The following is an 18,981-nucleotide window of genomic DNA, read 5'->3' on the forward strand; positions in this document are numbered from 1 at the left end:
TTTTTTTTTTGTCTATACGTTTTTTTTTTATATTCGAGGACTTTTACTGTGGTATTCTGACGCCAAAAACTTTTTTACTTTTACTCAAGTAAAATTTTGAACATAGGCATTTTACAGAGTATTTTTGGGGGTATTGCTACTTTTACTTAACCACTTGAATCCTAGAATCCCATATTCTGGGGGCAACAAAGGTCAAGTATTGAGTGTTTAAGTGGTAAAGTAAAACAAATCTGAGTACTTCTTCCACACTGGGTGTGGGTGGGGTCTTGTTGACTCTTAGCGCTGAACCCCATGACAGCATCATTGCCATTCAGTGAACTGGGAGGCCATGGATCAACATTATCCTGGCGTCCCTATTTTGGGGCAAAAACTAAAAAACATCATAAATGGCTAGATCTTGGGATCCACATACAGTTGGACAGCTTTGCTCCAATGTGGATCTTGGACTTGTGATGTGAGTCAGTTGAATCAGAATCAGAATCAGAATCAGTTTTATTGTCACATCACAGGTTTACAAGGTAAAAAAGTGGGTGAAATTCGTTTTTGTACATCGTTCCCATCGCAACGTTAATTTCCATAGAAAGAAGAGGGGGGGGGGGGAGAAGAAGAGGGGTGGGGGGCAAGTGGGAAGGAGATCAAAACAAGAGAGCAACAGAAGGCCAGACAAGTTGTCTATGATACCTAAGATGTATGACTCTATATTTCGGCAAGTTGTCATCCCTATCAGTGACACTGACTTGAATTAAAAAACGGCGTGTAATTCTGTGGCCTACTGGCAGTGTGCATACAAAGTTTGGCGCTGATCGGCGCCAATCGGAGATTAGCTCCCGACACACACACACACACACACACACACACACACACACACACACACACACACACACACACATGAAAACACACTCTTCAAGGTTTATATATTGTTAAAATCTTAATATTTTGACAATTATCGTGGGGCCCACTTGCAATATCCTCACGGCCCACAGGTTTGGGAACCCCTGTTCTAGAGAACATACAAAAGTGGGGTCCCAGGGGTGTCCTTGAGGGAGTTCCAGAGGGTCCCCAGCTAAATGATGGATAGTTAGGAACCAAATGGACCCTTATGGGTCTGTAACTCTGAGAGTTCCATTTGTACACTTGTGAGTTAAATTAACATTGATTTTACAATATAAATTGGGGTCCCAGAGATAGAAATGTCATTAAATGGGGGTCCGTAGCCTAATGCATGTCAAACTGGGGGGTCCTTGAAATTAAAATGGTTGAGAATCACTGCTAGAGCCGTAAAACTCTTCTCTTATGGGAGTCCCTGGCATATCTTTTCAAATGGGGGTCCGCAGGCCAATAAGTGTCAATTTGGGGGTCCGTGACATGAAAAGGTTTGATATCCACCGCTCTAGAGAACAGAACACATGCAAACTTTGGGGAGACACAGGGAGAAGCCTCTCACGGCATGATGATAATGTTAGGGTTCAAACCAGGAAAAAGTGTGCCTCAGCAGAGGAGAGCTGAGATGTGTCACGTTCCATTAAATAGGAACAGCACTGGGCTGGGACTGAGTCTGTGTGGCGTTCATTCCTGTTTGTTCCTTTTGGAACCCCTTTGGAAAACACAAAGCTTTCGGGTCCCGAGAAAAAAACGTCCAAACACACCATTGGAAAAATACAAGACCCTGTCTAGAGGAAGTATTGCTCAACGTGAGCTGTTTTTTTGTTTTGTTTTTTGTTGTGCACGGTTAAGCTAACTGTGCCTTGTTCAGGCCTCTCTGATTAACCACTTGAACCCCAGCATCCACATATTCGGGGAAAGCATTGTAGTCCAGTTCTATATGTAATTTCGTTCAAATTTTCGGGGGATTAGGAAAACTATACATTTTTGGAAACTATAGAGTATAACAAATCAGAAAATCCATGATTCCATTTGCGCAGAAGCCAATATGGTGGCCATCTTGGATTTTGCAAAATGGCGACCTTTGAATATTCGTTTTTCAATATCTCGACTTCTAGATTACGTAGGATCTGGATTCTAATGGCTAAATCTACATTTTTAGGGTCAGGAAATATTTTTACAAATGATCAATGGCACAGATTTGGGTCATAATCCTTGATTTTAGGGGGGAAAAATGAAAAATGTAATATTTGTTTTTCCACTATTTTGACTTCTAGATTACATAGGATCATGATTCAAGTGGTTAAATCTACATTTTTCAGGAAATCCAATGGTGCTAATTAAAATCAGTGATCAATAGCACATATTTACATAACAATCTAGAATTGTAATATATGATTATCTGAAGAGACAGAGACAGATGATTTCTCTCATTGACACAAGGTTGCGTCATTTATTTACACAAACACAAACTAGACCAGTCTATCCATCATCCTCACTATCGTCATTGCTGTCACTAGCCAATGTATCTTGACAGTCTTCATCATTTTGGCAGTCAGCAGTACACTGACATCTGACATCTGGGATTTTGGAAGTGGCACCAATATGGAAAATTCTGGGTGCAAACCGAGCTAAAGCTTTGCCGGCATTTCATGCCTTTACAGGAGCAGACAACACTGGGAGATTTTCTAGGATAGGCAAACCTACCTGGTGGAACAGCTACCTCAAAGCTGGTGATGATGTCCTCGAGGCTCTGAAGATGCTTTCTCAAACCAGTGACGTGACAGAGGATCTGCTAACTACAGTAGCTAAGTTTGTATGCCCTGCATACTTACCAAAGGGGATCAAAATTGAAAACATCCCTGAGCTGAGATGGCATCTATTCTGCAAACACATGGCAGAAGGGGACAAGCTTCCACCCACCCTTGGTGCTCTCAAGCAGCACGTCCTAAGAGTCCATATCCAGGCCAGAGTGTGGAGTCAGGCACACATTGCTCAGCAGGAGTTCCTTGACCCACTCAACAATGGCTACTACAAGGACGAGGATGGCCAGCTGAAACCAGTTACAACTGAGTCCCTCCCTGGCCTCCCAGCACCAGAGGCAATCATTGAGATGGTCAGATGTCCCTGTAAAGCAGACTGATCTTCACTTAGATGTTTGTGCAGATCAGTGGGGCTACCCTGTACGGAGCTATGTCAGTGTAGTGCTGACTGCCAAAATGATGAAGACTGTCAAGATACATTGGCTAGTGACAGCAATGATGATGGTGAGGATGATGTATAGACTGGTCTAGTTTGTGTTTGTGTAAATAAATGACGCAACCTTATGTCAATGAGAGAAATCATCTGTCTCTGTCTCTTCAGATAATCATACATTACAATTCTAGATTGTTATGTAAATATGTGCTATTGATCACTGATTTTAATTAGCACCATTGGATTTCCTGAAAAGTGTAGATTTAACCACTTGAATCATGATCCTATGGAATCTAGAAATCAAAATAGTGGAAAAAATGAATATTAAATTTTTCATTTTTTCCCCCAAATCAAGATTATGACCCAAATCTGTGCCATTGATCATTTGTAAATATTTTTAATTAGCACCATTGGATTTCCTGACCCTAAAAATGTAGATTTAGCCACTAGAATACAGATCCTACGTAATCTAGAAGTCGAGATATTGAAAAACGAATATTCAAAGGTCGCCATTTTGCAACATCCAAGATGGCCACCATATTGGCTTCTGCGCAAATGGAATCATGGATTTTCTGATTTGTTATACTCTGAAGTTTCCAAAAATGTATAGTTTTCCTAATCCCCCGAAAATTTGAACGAACCTTCTTTTTTGGACATATAGAACTGGACTATTGGCCAAAAATAGCCAATCTACAAGCTCAATGTTGTTATTCATGTCCTCACTGTTTTTGCCTGATTCAGTGCATTTTTTTTGCTATTATTTTAATGTTGTTTTATGCTTTCACTTTTCTTTTTTTGCTTTATTGTTAAATTATTTGTGCTTTTTCTGTAAAGCACTTGTGGTTTAGTCTTGCTCTGTATAGCACTTTGAGCTGCATTTCATGTCATGAAAGGTGCTATACAAAATAAAGTTTATTATTATTATCATAATTATTAATGGTGGTGTTGCCACAGTAGTTTTTGGTTCGACTCCAGTCAACACTGGCGTTTCGTTTCAAGATAACTCAGTTCATACCTAAGTCTAGACCAATAAAGAAAGAAGTGAGTGATGGGAAGTGAGGTGGAGGGCTGCACCAGTTCCTCTCCATCGTAAGCATAGCTGTGATACTACGGTACGTTCCTGTGATACGCCAGGAGCCTCCGAGACCTCACTGTGACTGAGGCAAGGCTGGCAGGAGTGAAATAACTAAACAGGCATCTGCCAAGCCTTCCCCCTATGCTTTCTCTCTCTCTCTCTCTCTCTCTCTCTCTCTCTCTCTCTCCTCCCCACTCTCTTTCTCTCTCTCTCTGTATTGACGCCCTGCCAATACAGTGGAAAAACTCCCCTGGTTCCAGATGCAGTTACAAGAGAGGGAAAGACAGAGGGAGAGAGAGAGAAACAGAGACAGACAGAACGACAGATATAGAGACTGACAAAAAGAAAGACCAAGACAGTGAGACGGATGGAGACGGTTGGGAGACAGAGGGATTGATCAACAGAGATGGATAGGTAGGGGGAAAAAGAGTGGCAGAGTATGAAAGACAGACAGAAGCAGAAGGTAGAGAGGGCCAGACAGACCGAGAGAGAGAGGGCCAGACAGACAGTAAAGTAAATACATGGACAAAATATTGCACTTCATAATGTAGAAGCGTCCACCAGAGACCATGAGAATGACAGAGTATCCCTATTGTGATTTGTTTTTCCTCGCTCGGCCCCTCCTATCCCTCTCTGTGAATCGGGGCCCTCTTTTCTCTCTCTCTCTCTTTCACTCTCACTCTCTTTATCAGTTCAACTCAGAGCCAACATGTGTCCTTACGTGACTATTTACTAGGATTCATGCTTACTCTACTCACACCAGGGGAGGGCTGTGTGTGTGTGTGTGTGTGTGTGTGTGTGTGTGTGTGTGTGTGTGTGTGTGTGTGTGTGTGTGTGTGTGTGTGTGTGTGTGTGTGTGCGCGTGTACTTGTATTATACTTGTGAGGTCAAAATACCCCCACAAGCATACTGTAGAAGTCCTAATTGTAAGCATTTAATGCTTACAATTAGGAAAACTTACAGGGTGGGGAATAGGGTTAGGCTTTTAGAGGTTAGGTTGAGGGGTTGGGCTTAGAGTTATTATGATTTATTATGATTATTATTATGATTTATACTTGGTTGAGTGCGCCGCCGGTGTCGCGCACCGAAGATGTCGCAGTGTGATGCGCTGTAGGTATAGGCTTTAGGGCAGGGGTCTTCAACGTTTTCAGGCCAAGGACCCCCTAGCTGAGAGAGCGATGAAGCGGGGACCCCCTCTATATTGTATAAAATTGTGTTTCAGATCAACTTTTGCTGCTCTTTTTTCCCTCTACACCTATAACTCTTTGCCAAAAATAGCCGATCTACAAGCTCACAACGCCTCGCGCTGCGAGGCGTTGTGAGCTTGTAGATCTGCTATTTTTGGCTATAGTTCTCCTCAGAAAAGGGATGCTAGGGTTCAAATGGTTAATGTAAAAAAAAATAATCATATCACACAAAGATTTGGCGGACCCCCTGTAGTAACTCTGAGGACCCCCTAGGGGTCCCGGACCCCCTGTTGAAGACCCCTGCTTTAGGGTTAAAAGGTCATCAACAAAAACATTTCATTCATAAAATGCCCTAAAATGTCGATGTCCTCGCAAGTATAGTAATATGAATATGAGTGTGTGCACGCGTGTGTGTGGTGTGTGTGTGAGTGTGGAGATTCACCATCTGACTTACAGCTGACTCCACTGACTCCCACATGTATCTGTCGCGTGACTGGCTAGAGCGGCCGGCTACTGTTGGATCTGTACATGAGGTCGGAACCAGAGGCAACCAGGGGTACACGTGTGTGTGTGTGTGTGTGTGTGTGTGTGTGTGTGTGTGTGTGTGTGTGTGTGTGTGTGTGTGTGTGTGTGTGTGTGTGTGTGTGTGTGTGTGTGTGCGTGTGCGTGTGTGTGTCTGTAAACTTAGAACACACAGGATATCAAAATCTAAGTGTGACTATAGAGAACATAGTACTAGGTCACTGTCTATCTCGGTCTCGGTCTCTCTCTCTCTCTCTCTCTATCTTGCAGTTTCTCTCTCAGTTCAATTCAGTATAAAAAATTATATGGCACGTTATAGAGGCACGGCAAAATTGCTGCATTGTAAAAGCAACATACTGCGCTTGTCAACTTGTATCCAGGCCAACAAGGCCATGAACTAATTAAAGGTGCAGTAAGTGATATTTATTTGTTATAATAAGTGTTAAATAGCTCTATATTCAGATAGTAATCGTTGTCTTTAGTAAACAAACACAAACTGCATTTTCAGGTCCTGTTACCAATTTTATCCAATCAGGAGAGAGAGCTCATGTGGGATAGCCTACAGGATAAACAAGTGAAATTGGAAGTGATGAAGTGATGAAAATGAAACACACAAATTTAAGCTGATAAATGGGTACTCTTCACTGATTGGCTGAAATTGGCATGGCAACCCACCTGAAAATGTGTTTTCGGTTTACTAAAGACCTGGAGAGACGGGCAGACCCCTGTTAATTAACACTCTATATAGCAATGATTACTAACAGAATATAGAACTTTAGCTTTTGAACAGAAATGTTTCGTTTTAACCAAAGAATATTATACACTACCTTTAATACAGTAAATAGCAATAGGCCCCGTTTCGATGACAATGATCTTTATCAGGGGTTGAAAACGCAACAAACCTAATAATAATCAAAATCTACAAAGTAACTAGTAACTAAAGTTTTCAAACAATTGTAGTGAAGTAAATCTTCCACAGAGATGTATTGGAGTAGAGTAAAAGTATTGAAAATTGGAAATACTCAAGTAAAGTAAAAGTACCTCACGACTGTACTTAAGTACAGTACTTGAGTAAATGTAATTAGTTACTTTCCACCACTGGTTGTCAGTCGGTAGTCTGTATCTTTCTCTCTCTCTCTGTCCATTTAGGTGTGTATTTGTGCGAGTGTATGAAATTACAGCCGTGTGTCTTACAGCAGAAAAGAGTGGATTAGGAAAAACACACTCTTTGTCAGAGGAATGTTCTCATCCTAAAAGGAATGGCCTGTTTTCACTCTCTTTCCGCTTTGTGGTGAAATGTACCCAGGACACAACAGGCTCTGATGAGGGAAATTATTTGTGTATCTGTGTGTGTGCGAGCGCACGTGCATATCATCGCTGTCGGGCAGAAACCCTGGATCTCCATATTTCAGCTGTTCAAGTTTTTTCGTAAAAAAAAGAATGCCCTACTTTGTTGTGTGCCAGTGTCACAGGAGTAGTTCACCCCAAAAAATGACTTATTTTCTATCCATTACACACCCCATGCAAGCATTGAATTCATGGAGATTCTTTTGTTTTTGTTGCATCCTTAAGCCAATAATTTGATTACCGGCGGAAAGATGCTAATGTATCCGGTAGGAAGGACACTCAAAGGAGTCTCTTTGAGTCTCCTACCGGAAATACACCCGGTCATCAAATTATTGGCTCAGGAATGCGTCAAAAAACAAACAAAAATAAGACATTTTTGGGGCGAACTATCCCTTTAAGTCTGCCTGTAGGTTTTTAGAAATATTTAATCAATGAAAAGTATTAACAAGAGCTTGTGAATAAATAGGCTAATGAGTACAGTGGATCCATTGGATCCATTTCCTGAAAAGTAACGGTTTTGACGTGTGGGGGGGTTACTTGTGCGTGCTTGTGTGCGTGCATGTACTGTACAGTATATATGACAGGAGCCTGTGCACTTAATGTGACTTCATGTGCATGCGCGAGGTGTGTGTGTGTGTGTGTGTGTGTGTGTGTGTGTGTGTGTGTGTGTGTGTGTGTGTGTGTGTGTGTGTGTGTGTGTGTGTGTGTGTGTGTGTGTGTGTGTGCGTTCAGGGTTCCCGGGAAGGTAAAGGAATAGGTGGGCGTTTGCTTTTCCTGGGCAGTGCAGTGTTGTCGTTCTGGTGGAGTTCTGCTATTCCCTGAGAATGAGTGGCATTCTCCTTCATTTCCTGTGAGCACAGTGCAAATCTGAGACTGATAGAAACACATCTGCTCCCTCTCTCTCTCTCTCTCACACACACACACACACACACACACACACACACACACACACACACACACACACACACACACACACACACACACACACACACACACACACACACACACACACACACACACAACTTTTGTATTACTAAACTTGCGAGGACATCGACATTTGCGTTTTTATGAATCCCATTTGAATTGCATTTACTGTAGGTGATTTTTGAACTCTAAGCCTGAAGCCAAAAATTAGCAGATCTACAAGCTCCAAGTCTGTGAGCTTGGAGCTTGCACACCTGTGTGCAACAAGTATAAATCAGGCATAACTCCAACCCTAACCTGACGTCGGACTGGTGTGCCTAATCCTAATCTTAACCTGAATATTTTCCTAATTGTAAACCTAATTCCCCCCAAAAAACAATAATTTCTCTTGTGACGAGTCCTCACAATGTCTATTTCTCAAATTCTATACTTGTTAGGACATTTGGCCCTCACAAGTATAGTAATACAAGAACACACACACACACACACGCACACGCACACGCACACACACACACACACACACACACACACACACACACACACACACACACACACACACACACACACACACACACACACACGATCATGTGCAGGGCACTCTAACTGAAGACACATCAGGAAACTATGGCATACACGTACACACAAGTGTGCACAGAAGCATGGCAGTAAACAGTTATATAGTAACAGTGTATCCAAAGGCAGATTGACTGCACAAAGCAGTCAAACTGTATGTGTTGCTTTTATTTTGTATATTTTACCACTTAAGGGACGACTTCACCCATTTTCAACCTATCTTCATATAATTGGTCCTCACTAATGCTCATGATGAAATGGTAAAAACTAAATCTACTTGTCTCATAGGGGGGCTGTGGACACTTCAGAAACCCGCCTACCAGTGACATCGCAACGCAGTTTATTTATTTATTTTTTAAACAGGATTTCAACATTTTTATTTAGGTTTTATTAACACGGGAACAATGGCTTTCATTATAGCATGCTAACTTTCCAGGAATAGAAGGCCTGCAGTTTCTATTAGCTTGGATTCCCCATCGACGTCGTCACTGGTAGGCAGGTTTCTGAAGTGTCCACGGCCCTCCTCTGAGACACAGACCGGGTAGACAAAAATGGTACCATTTTATCATGAGCATTAGTGAGGAGGACCAGATTATATGAAGAGAGGTTGAAAATGGGTGAAGTCGTCCTTTAAACCCTACAGACTTCGTTGACCGTGCTCTACCAGGGGTCTATTTTTTTCCCTCTACAGTCTACACCATCTCTTCGCCGGAAATCGACTAGCTCAGAACTTGTCGCATTGCGTTGTGAGCTCGTATACCGTCTATTCTCACCTGTTCACCTATATCATCTGATTGTTGACGTATCATGACACGCCCACAGAATAGGGCCGCTAGGGTTCATGTGGTTAAAAGAGAATCCAGGAATAGAGAAAGAGATACAACTTGGTTGTCGGATATAAATTCCTGGGTGAGAATTCCAGGGATTATGTTTTCTAGGAATGTACCGTAGCGTGCCGTTTCTCAACGTCGGGTCCAGGGACCACCAGGGGTCCACATGGACCCTCATTGGGTTCTGCAACTGTACAAACGGAACTGTTGTACACTCTCAGAGTTAAATGAACACTGAGAAAAATTTGAGTACCTTTACTTTGGTACTGTAAGAATATTTTGATACCAACACTTTTGTACTTTTGCTACACAGGCCTTTCCTTGTAACAGAGTATTTATTTTGTGGTGTTGATACGTTTACTACATTCTCAGTACTTCTTCCACCACTGATCTGGGGGTTCCTTGCTGTCTAGCGCCGTGTGCCAGGACTGTGAATCATGTCTGCTCTGCCCGGCATCCCAGAGTCAGAGGCAGGGTTGCCAGATCTGCTTATTATAATTTCCCGCAAGATTTTATTTGAAAATAGCCGATCTACTAGCTCACAACGCATCGCGACGCGTTGTGAGCTTGTAGATCTGCTATTTTCAAATAGCTGATGTGTATGTTAAAGTGCTGATGTGGCCCATAGTCGCTTCTTTTGGGCTGGTTTTCCTAGACCTGGTTGCTTGTTTCTCTCACAGAATCTGGCAACGCTGGTCAGAGGTGACATTTACGCTTAAGCCAAACCGCTTTGCGAGCCGCGATGATCAGAGGTGAGCTGAGAAAACCAAAGCAAAGTGAGTGTCGAAGCACATGAGGGCTTCAAATGCCACAGAGATGTTTATTTACTGTGCAGTAAGCCGGAGGTTTTGCATGCGTTGGTTACGATAATTATTTACTCAAGGATATGCAAACAGACAAAGCAAAACAGCATCTCACCCACAACGAAAAACATTGGATTTGAGGTTATGTGCCAGTGTGTGAGTGTGTGACTGACTGTGTGTGTGTGTGTGTGTGTGTGTGTGTGTGTGTGTGTGTGTGTGTGTGTGTGTGTGTGTGTGTGTGTGTGTGTGTGTGTGTCCACATGGGATTAGCTGCGACTGTGAGCAAACATGCATTATTACAGTATGTTTGAGTGAATTGGTCCTGACAGCATGACTGTGGACTGCCTGATGTTCCGCCCCCTTGTGGAGACAGTGTGTACAACATCCTACGACAAGTCAAGTCAACCAGAGATGGAGCGACTGGAGAAAGCACAAATCTCTCTCATGTTCTTCTCCCCACCTCAGTGGTTCCCAAGCTTTTCTGGAACAGGGCCCCACTTGAAAAAAGCTCGAAAGTGTCCGCGGCCCACGCATCCAAGTGGTCAGATGGGTGGACCGCGTGCATATTCTCAGACCATGCTTATTTTAATGATCGATCAATCGATTGTGTTCCGGCTTGGATCAATGAAACTAACTTACTTTAAAGGGATAGTTCACCCCCAAAATGACTTTTTTTTTGCTATCGATTAGTCACCCCATGGACACTTGAATTCATGGATATTGTTTTGTTTTTGTCGCATTCCTATGCAATAAGTTGATGACCGGCAGCGGTTCCGGTAGGAGACACAAAGAGTCTCCTTTGTGTCTGCTACCGGAACCGCTACCTACCGGTCCGCTGGTCATCAAACTATTGGCTTAGGAATTCGACAAAAACTTAAAAAATATCCATGAATTCGAGTCTCCTAATCGATAGAAACCTAACTAATTGATAGAAACCTAACTAATCGATAGAAAAAAAAGTAATTATTTGGGTGAACTATCCCTTTAAGTCCCTATTCATCGGTATCACAATTAAAACTATTTTTTTTAAGGTATCAAAGATTTCTTTAAATGTTTTAAACATCATTATTTTTTATGATGATTGATGTTATATTTTAAGTGTTTTGCCAATTATTTTGGGGCGACCTTGCAATATCCTGACGGCCCACCAGTGGGCTGGGTCGGGAATGGCTGCCCTACCTGGCTCTCTCTCCCCAAAGAACAACAGAAGCATGTTCTCGCTCTTGTTCCAGTGGCTGTGCCTCCGTTGAGGTCAGGGCCCTCACTTATTCAAACCAGTGGTCTGAAGTCTTGTAAGGTTCGACCCGGCTGTCGGTGTGTCCAACGTTTCCCACATGCTCTCAAATCTCCACTGATCGTTAGCATGCCTCCTCCCTAGTCTCCATCTCGCTCTAACGGAGCATGTGTAACAGATTTCACATCGTTGCTCCCACCTCTCCCCACCAAAAAAAAAAGATAAAGTGCGACCCAGGGAAATGGATGCAACGGTATACGGGCCGTCAGCGCCTGAAACAAAAGGGAGACATCCACCATACGGTGCCTTAAATCTACGCTGACAGCCGCCCAGGAGCCCTTCTCTTTTAACTTTGACTTTGTATCTTTCGCAGGTCACTTCCCAGTGATTGAAAAGCAGCCAGAGTAATTTCAGGTCTGTTTAGGCCGGGGTGGGGGGGGGGGGAGGAGGGGGGGAGGGGGGAGGAGGGGGGGGAGCACACTTGTTCCTCAACATGGGAAAGTCTCTACAAAAGAAAAGAAAAAAGGCAATAAGAAGAGCTAATGGTGTTTTCAAAGTCACCCCTGAACAGCCGCGACTTCAACACGTTCTGGCCTATAAAGCAACTTCAGTGGCGCTCTAGTGGCCCAGAGCCACACTATAGCAGGCGGTTTTGGCAAAGAGGGGCGGGCGCGAGTGTGCTCCCCATGTTTGAAATGTGCGTGTGTGTGTGTGTGTGTGTGTGTGTGTGTGTGTGTGTGTGTGTGTGTGTGTGTGTGTGTGTGTGTGTGTGTGTGTGTGTGTGTGTGTGTGTGTGTGTGTGTGTGTGCGTGTGCGTGCGTGCGTGGTTGCAGAGAGTGTTAAACACATTTTAGCTGTGTGTTTTGCACAGGGCATAAAGTGTCCATGTGTGTGCTGTTCATTCAGCGTGACTGTTGTATGTGGGCACATTTTGGTCACGCACAGGGTTTTATATCAACGGCCCCCGATTAGGCAGGCCGTGGATGGATTTGGTTGCATGGAGCCTGTCAGTCGCATGTTAAGTAAATGAACATGCAGACATCCAGGTCAATGCATACGCATACATCATACCAGTGGTGGAAGAAGTACTCAGATATTTTACTTAAGTAAAAGAAAGTAGCAATACTTTGCTACAAGTAAAAGGCCTGTGTTCAAAATGTTAAAAGTACAAAAGAATTGGCATCAAAATATACTTAAAGTACCAAAAGTAAAAGTACTAAAATGTTTGAAAATAACACCCACACACACACGCCCACACACACGCCCACACACATTCATTGGAGCCTGCTTAAAGTCCCGCCAGGCGCCCGTTTACCACCCATCTGAAAAGCTCCGAGAGAATACCAAACGTTGGCACAGGGTCGCCAGGGTAACTAACAACGTATCATGCCTTTAGCCGAGCAGCGTGTGCCAGGCCCGGGCAGAGAAATACGACCTCTGTGGTGCCAGGAAAGGGGTGAACAACGTCTGGAAGGAAACATAAATCTGCTGACCTGTGGGTGCTTCAGCAGACATGGCTGCCAAGAGAACAGAGACGAGAAGTTGAATGGAAACTACGGCCTGACTGATTAATAGTTTGGTTGATTTATATATGTGTATAATGTACTGTATATCTCCCTCCCCATTAACAGGGTTCAAAGTAAATCATTCCATCAGCGTCTCTTCAGCTTAAGGTGGGGCTTCTTACAAATAAGTATTTTTATTGTGTGTATTTTGTAGGTTTAATTGATGGACTGATTGATCCACTATAAGTCCAGAAAGGAATCTGTTGTGAGAAAAATACATATAGAACATCAATAATGTATTCTTTAGCCAGTGAGCCATAGTCGGCTATTAGACCTCCGGGTTAAAACCGGGTTATAACTGGTCTAAAAGTGAAAGTTTTTTCAACGTCTAGGCTTAGCCTATACGTTGAATTTTTTTTCACTTTTAGACCAGTTATAACCCGGTTTTAGCCTAGACGCTAGACGTATTTTAGACTTCTAATAGCCCCAAAAAATGCTCAGTGGGAGTCATCTGCAATTACGAAATCCATGCAAGAACGGTTAAATGTTATTCTTTTCAGCGTCGGTAACCATCGAGAAGCATCAGCTGTTTTTGCCTTGTTTTTTGGAATCTGCCTCGGTTCCAAAAAAACCTTTGTCAGGCTCTGATGGAAACCAGTGTGTCTCGACAAGAAGCCCTGCATGTGGGCTGTGTCGATGCATGCATTCCTTTGACCACGTGAACCCCAGCGTCCATTATTCTGGGCATGTAATCATTGAAATGAAACATTCGGTGAAAACCAGGTGAACCTTCTGGGAAAATAGCACATCTACAAAGCTCACAACCGCGTCACGTTGCGATGCGTTGTTAGCAGTGGTGGAAAGTAACTAAGTACATTTACTTAGGTACAATTTTGAGGTATTTGTACTTTACTTGAGTATTTCCAATTTCCAATACTTTTACTTCGACTCCACTACATCTCAGAGGCAAATATTGTACTTTTACTCCACAACAATTATTTGAAAACTTTAGTTAGTAGTTACTTTTCAGTTATAAATCATGATATTATAAAACATACATTAACCACTTCAGCCCTATTTCATACATAGATGCGACGCGTTGTGAGCTTGTAGATTGGCTATTTTCAAATATTTTAGTACTTTTACTTTTGGTACTTCAAGTACATTTTGATGCCAATACCTTTGTCCTTTTACTCAAATACATTTTTAATTCTGGACTTTTACTTGTAACAGAGTATTTCTATATTGCAGTATTGGTACTTTTACTTAAGTAAATAATTGTAGTACTTTTCCCACCACTGGTTTTTAGCTTGTAGTCAGCACAGAGATGTTGTGTAGAGGGAGAAAATGACTGGGCCAAGGATAGACCCTGGGGGGACCCCGGTCAGCAAAGTACACAGAGTTTAAGTGGGTAATAATGAAGATGGCAGCACACTGCTTACCACATGTACTTCTGCAGGCACCTGTGATGCCCTTTTGCACCCAAGTGTGAGTTCAGTAGAGTCATACACCCACTCCCCAAGGACCTAGGAGATTGCGTAACACACTTCAATATCAACTCTAGAAGATATGTATTAGTTACATACCTTAGTGCATTTGTACATGCATGCGTGTGCACACACAAACTCTCTCTCTCTCTCGCACACACACACACACACACACACACACACACACACACACACACACACACACACACACACACACACACACACACACACACACACACACACACACACACACACACACACACACACACACACACACACACACACACACACACACACGCAGGTACACTTCCAGTCAGCCTTCTGTGCCGTAGGCCAGTGAAAGAGCAGGATGCTGCCAAGCATTTTTGGAGTCCAGTGCTCCAGTCTGCTGTCTTTTCCAGACTCTCTCTCTTTCACTCCCCTCTCCGTTTCTCTGTCTTTTCCCTCTCTCTCTCTCCTTCTCTCTCCCCAGCTTTCTCCTTTCCTCTTAAGAGATTGTTGCTGATGCACTGAAGCACGTGATGGCAGAAAAACAATTTATCCCTTAAACGAAAGCACTCACTTTTGGAACAAGTGTCTGTGTTTTTTTTTCTTTGTCATGTTTTCTCAGCCCCGACACAGTGTACTTCTTAAAGTGTTAAAATTGACCTCTAAGAATCTCCATTTTTACTTTCTCGAAGTTAAATTAACAGTGTGGATTTGACTGTGCACTGATTTGTTTCTCCCCCTGTTCTTTCCTCACTGTCATTCTCTCTCTCTCTCCTCTCTCTCTCTCTCTCTCTCCTCTCTCTCTCTCTCTCTCTCTCTCCTCTCTCTCTCTCTCTCTCTCTCTCTCTCTCTCTCTCTCTCTCTCTCTCTCTCTCTCTCTCTCTCTCTCTCTCTCTCTCTCTCTCTCTCTCTCCTCTCTCCTCTCTCTCTCTCCCTCTCTCCCTCTCCCTCCCGCGCACTGTTTGTCACGTTGCATACCTGAAGATTCAGGGTCATGAATATTCCTTCGCTCTCTGTTTGCGATGGAGGGATGTCGTTACAAAGGAATGCAGGCTTGCATGCCAGAGCAGTGCAGTGGATAGACAGATTGAAGCAATGGGGGGGGGGGATAGGAGAGGAGAGGAGAGGAGAGGAGAGGAGAGGAGAGGAGAGGCTGAAGAGAGGAGAGGAAGGGACAAACAGAGGACAGGAGAGGAGAGTGGCCATGTGGCCATTGCCACTGTAGTCCCTCCTGTCACTGCATTCCACCACGGAAACAGCAGGACATGAAATATTACAAACAGTCCAAGTAAACAAAGGCAGATAGTCAGATCAAACGAGACAAAACACGTTGCAGCACACACTGGAGACAACATGAGAGGAAATGTGGAGGATGGGAGCGTGTCATCGTTTGTTTCGGAGACAAACCCACCACGCACAGACCAGTAACACGGCCCAACGCACAACCACACCACGCCCCCTTCTGACCCGTCAATAAACTATGTATCTATATACTGTGCGCACACGCACACGCGCACACACACACACACACACACACACACACACACACACACACACACACACACACACACACACACACACACACACACACACACACACACACACACACACACACACACACTACTGTACAAGTTAGTCATACACTGAATATACAGAGGATATTGAAAACTGTGCAGAGGGCAGGAAGAGGAAACCTTCTCTTGACTTTATTTTCAATTTATTTTAATCAATACCATATCTTGGAGAGAGAGAGAGAGAGAGAGAGAGAGAGAGAGAGAGAGAGAGAGAGAGAGAGAGAGAGAGAGAGAACCAGACACACTGTCTTGCATTCTTGCACTCACACACAGATAAATATATTAATAAACCTTTCCAAGCTTCATTGACAGACAAATGGATGAAGGAACTGCATTGGCTCCTTCCTAATCCAACCATCAGTCTGGTTACAGCGCGCTAGCCCAACGCTAGCACAGAGGAGGAGAATTATGCAGGTCCCATGACTGAGATATTGCACTGTCTGTTTTCCTTTCCTGTTCCCTCATACTGTTGCCTTTGGCTGCAGCGTGCAGCTTTCTCCTGCCGCACACATGTTATGGAAGTAAGAAAAGCAAGGTAGGACAGGGACACAGGGACGCTGATATAGCGAGGAGAGAGGAGTGAGGGATGGATGGCTGGGTCAGGGGGCTGAGGGGTGTGTGGGTGCGTGTGGGTGCGTAGGGGGGGGGCTTACCTTTCCCTCCTCGGGGCAGGGGTTGGAATGGAAGTGGCGATGGCAGTATTAGGTGTGAGCGTCAGGTGGAATCTCTCGTCTGCCTCCCTTCCTTCCTTCAGCCACACATGTCTCAATACTGATGATCGCCTCAAAGATTCACTGAACGCGCAGCCAAAAAAAAAGTTAAATCGAAGTGGCGGGAGGGGGAGGGGGGGAGTAGAGTGCACTCTTTGCAAAAAAAGCCTCCGAACCTTGAGCCAGTCCGATGTTGCTCCCACGTGCAGGAGGATAACAAAACAAAAACAAAAACCAAACCAGCAAAAAAAGCCGCAGCAGCAGCAGGACAAACACCAGAATATTTTCTACCACTGCTGGAGTGAATTGTTCTTCTCCTTTTTCCTTTCTTTTCTTTTCTTTTTTTTTTGTTAGCTTTGCTTATTTTTCTGCCTCTGGAAAAGATTTAGTCCATGTGCTTTTTAGCACGGTGAGATGGTTGGATGGAAGAGAGGGGGGTGGGGTGGAAGAAAAAAGAAAGAGAGAGACAGAGAGAGAAAGAGAGAGAGAGGGAAAGAGAGAGTGAGTGAGTGAGAGAGGAAGGGCAACAACAAAAAAAAAGATCCTCTCTGTGCCGTCCTCGGTCTGTCCAGAAGAATGTCTCAGACGCACCTTCCCAATCTCCGCTCTCTCGCACTCCAGGGTTGGAAAGTAAGAGGGAAAGAGCAAAGACAGAGGGACAAGGGGATAGAGACAGAGAGAGAGAAATAGAAAGAGACAGAGATAGAGAGAATCACAGCACAGTGAGACTCAGGAACTCAGTCAGTCAGTCAGTCAGTCAGTCAGTCAGCCAGGCAGCCAGGCATGCAGGCAGGCAAGGTGGTATACAGTGAGCAAAAGGTTGTGGGTCCAAGCAGGCTGGTCTCCCACTCGCAGGGCTTATAACCAAGGGGCTGTGCACCTCGCTGCTCCAATCTCCCAGGCTTACGCGACGATCCCTCTCCCACTGGCTTATTTTGGGAAAGACAGACAGAATTGTTCACTGGGTTAACCCCTCCTCGTACAAAAAGGCAAGTGTCCGTCGCTGGCCCGCACCAAGGTAGGAGGGGGAGTGAGCAGGATGGAGTGGGTTGGGTCGGGGTGGTTCTGTATAGCAGCAGCACCATAGAGGGGTGGGGTAGAGGAGGCTTCTATTGCCCCTGTTCTGCCCCCTCCCTCCCTACAGTACATCCCTCCCTCCCTCAATATCTCCCTCCTCCCAAACACCCACCATCCCACTCTCTCTCTCTCTCTCTCTCTCTCTCCCTCTCAGTCACCTTCCAAGAAATCACCCACCCCTTCCCCCTGCACTATTCAGAGATCTTGTTTTCCCACCTTGCACACAAACATGTGGGAGACACACACACACACACACACACACACACACACACACACACACACACACACACACACACACACACACACACACACACACACACACACACACACACACACACACACACACACACAGAGCCAAATACAGCTTTTCCAAGTAGCAGAAGCATGTGGAAAGAAGTTGGCGTACACAGAATTCACCAAAAACATCTTCTATTCTTCTATTTTTGAACCCGCTCTCTCTCTCTCCATATGTGAGTTCCTTTGGCCAATAGCTAATGTCCCTACTCTCTACGAGTGTTAACATATGACTGGGTAGTTGTACTACATGGAAAAGCACTTTTTTTACAGTGTAACTGCCAGTCGTGTATCGCAGTTCGATGCTACTTTCACCTACTGTGACAGGAATACAGATGTCATTATGCCCATATAGCATGGTCTGTCATCCTGTTTGGGAATTAATCGGCAAATCACCATGGCAAATATTACATTAGTTTACATTTCACAACCACAGTCGGAGAAGAAAAGACTCACACACGCCATCTTGCTCACTTGGCAAATAAAATGTAATGGGAATCACAACGTTTCGGTCCGGAGACCTTCATCAGGTTATCTTGGCTAACCTGATGATGAGCGTTGTGATTCCCATTAAAGTTGATTTGCCAAGTGAGCAAGACGGCGTGTGTCTTTTCTTATACGTTGGTTAAAAAGAAATTGGTTGGAATTGGTCTTCTCCTACGCACCTGTCAATCTGTGTAGGCGTGCAAGAGTTTTTGCTTGTTTGCAATACCAGTGGTGGTAAAAGTACTCAAATGTTTTACTTTAAGTAAAAGTATCAATACTGCAATGTA

General features: G+C 44.0%; 1 protein-coding gene across 1 annotated transcript in view; it reads right to left on the reverse strand.

Annotated features, from left to right (window-relative positions):
• Window positions 1–17,852, reverse strand: part of col8a2 (collagen, type VIII, alpha 2) — a 78,466-nt gene extending 60,614 nt beyond the window's left edge. Inside the window, exon 1 of the mRNA XM_080443401.1 lies at window positions 16,781–17,852. The gene's annotated coding sequence lies outside the window, so the exon portion shown is untranslated. The remainder of the gene's footprint in view (window positions 1–16,780) is intronic.
• Between the last annotated feature and the right edge of the window lie 1,129 nt (window positions 17,853–18,981).

The sequence above is a fragment of the Gymnoscopelus braueri genome, assembly GCF_963280865.1.
Source record: "Gymnoscopelus braueri genome assembly, chromosome: 11".
Lineage (NCBI taxonomy): Eukaryota > Metazoa > Chordata > Actinopteri > Myctophiformes > Myctophidae > Gymnoscopelus > Gymnoscopelus braueri.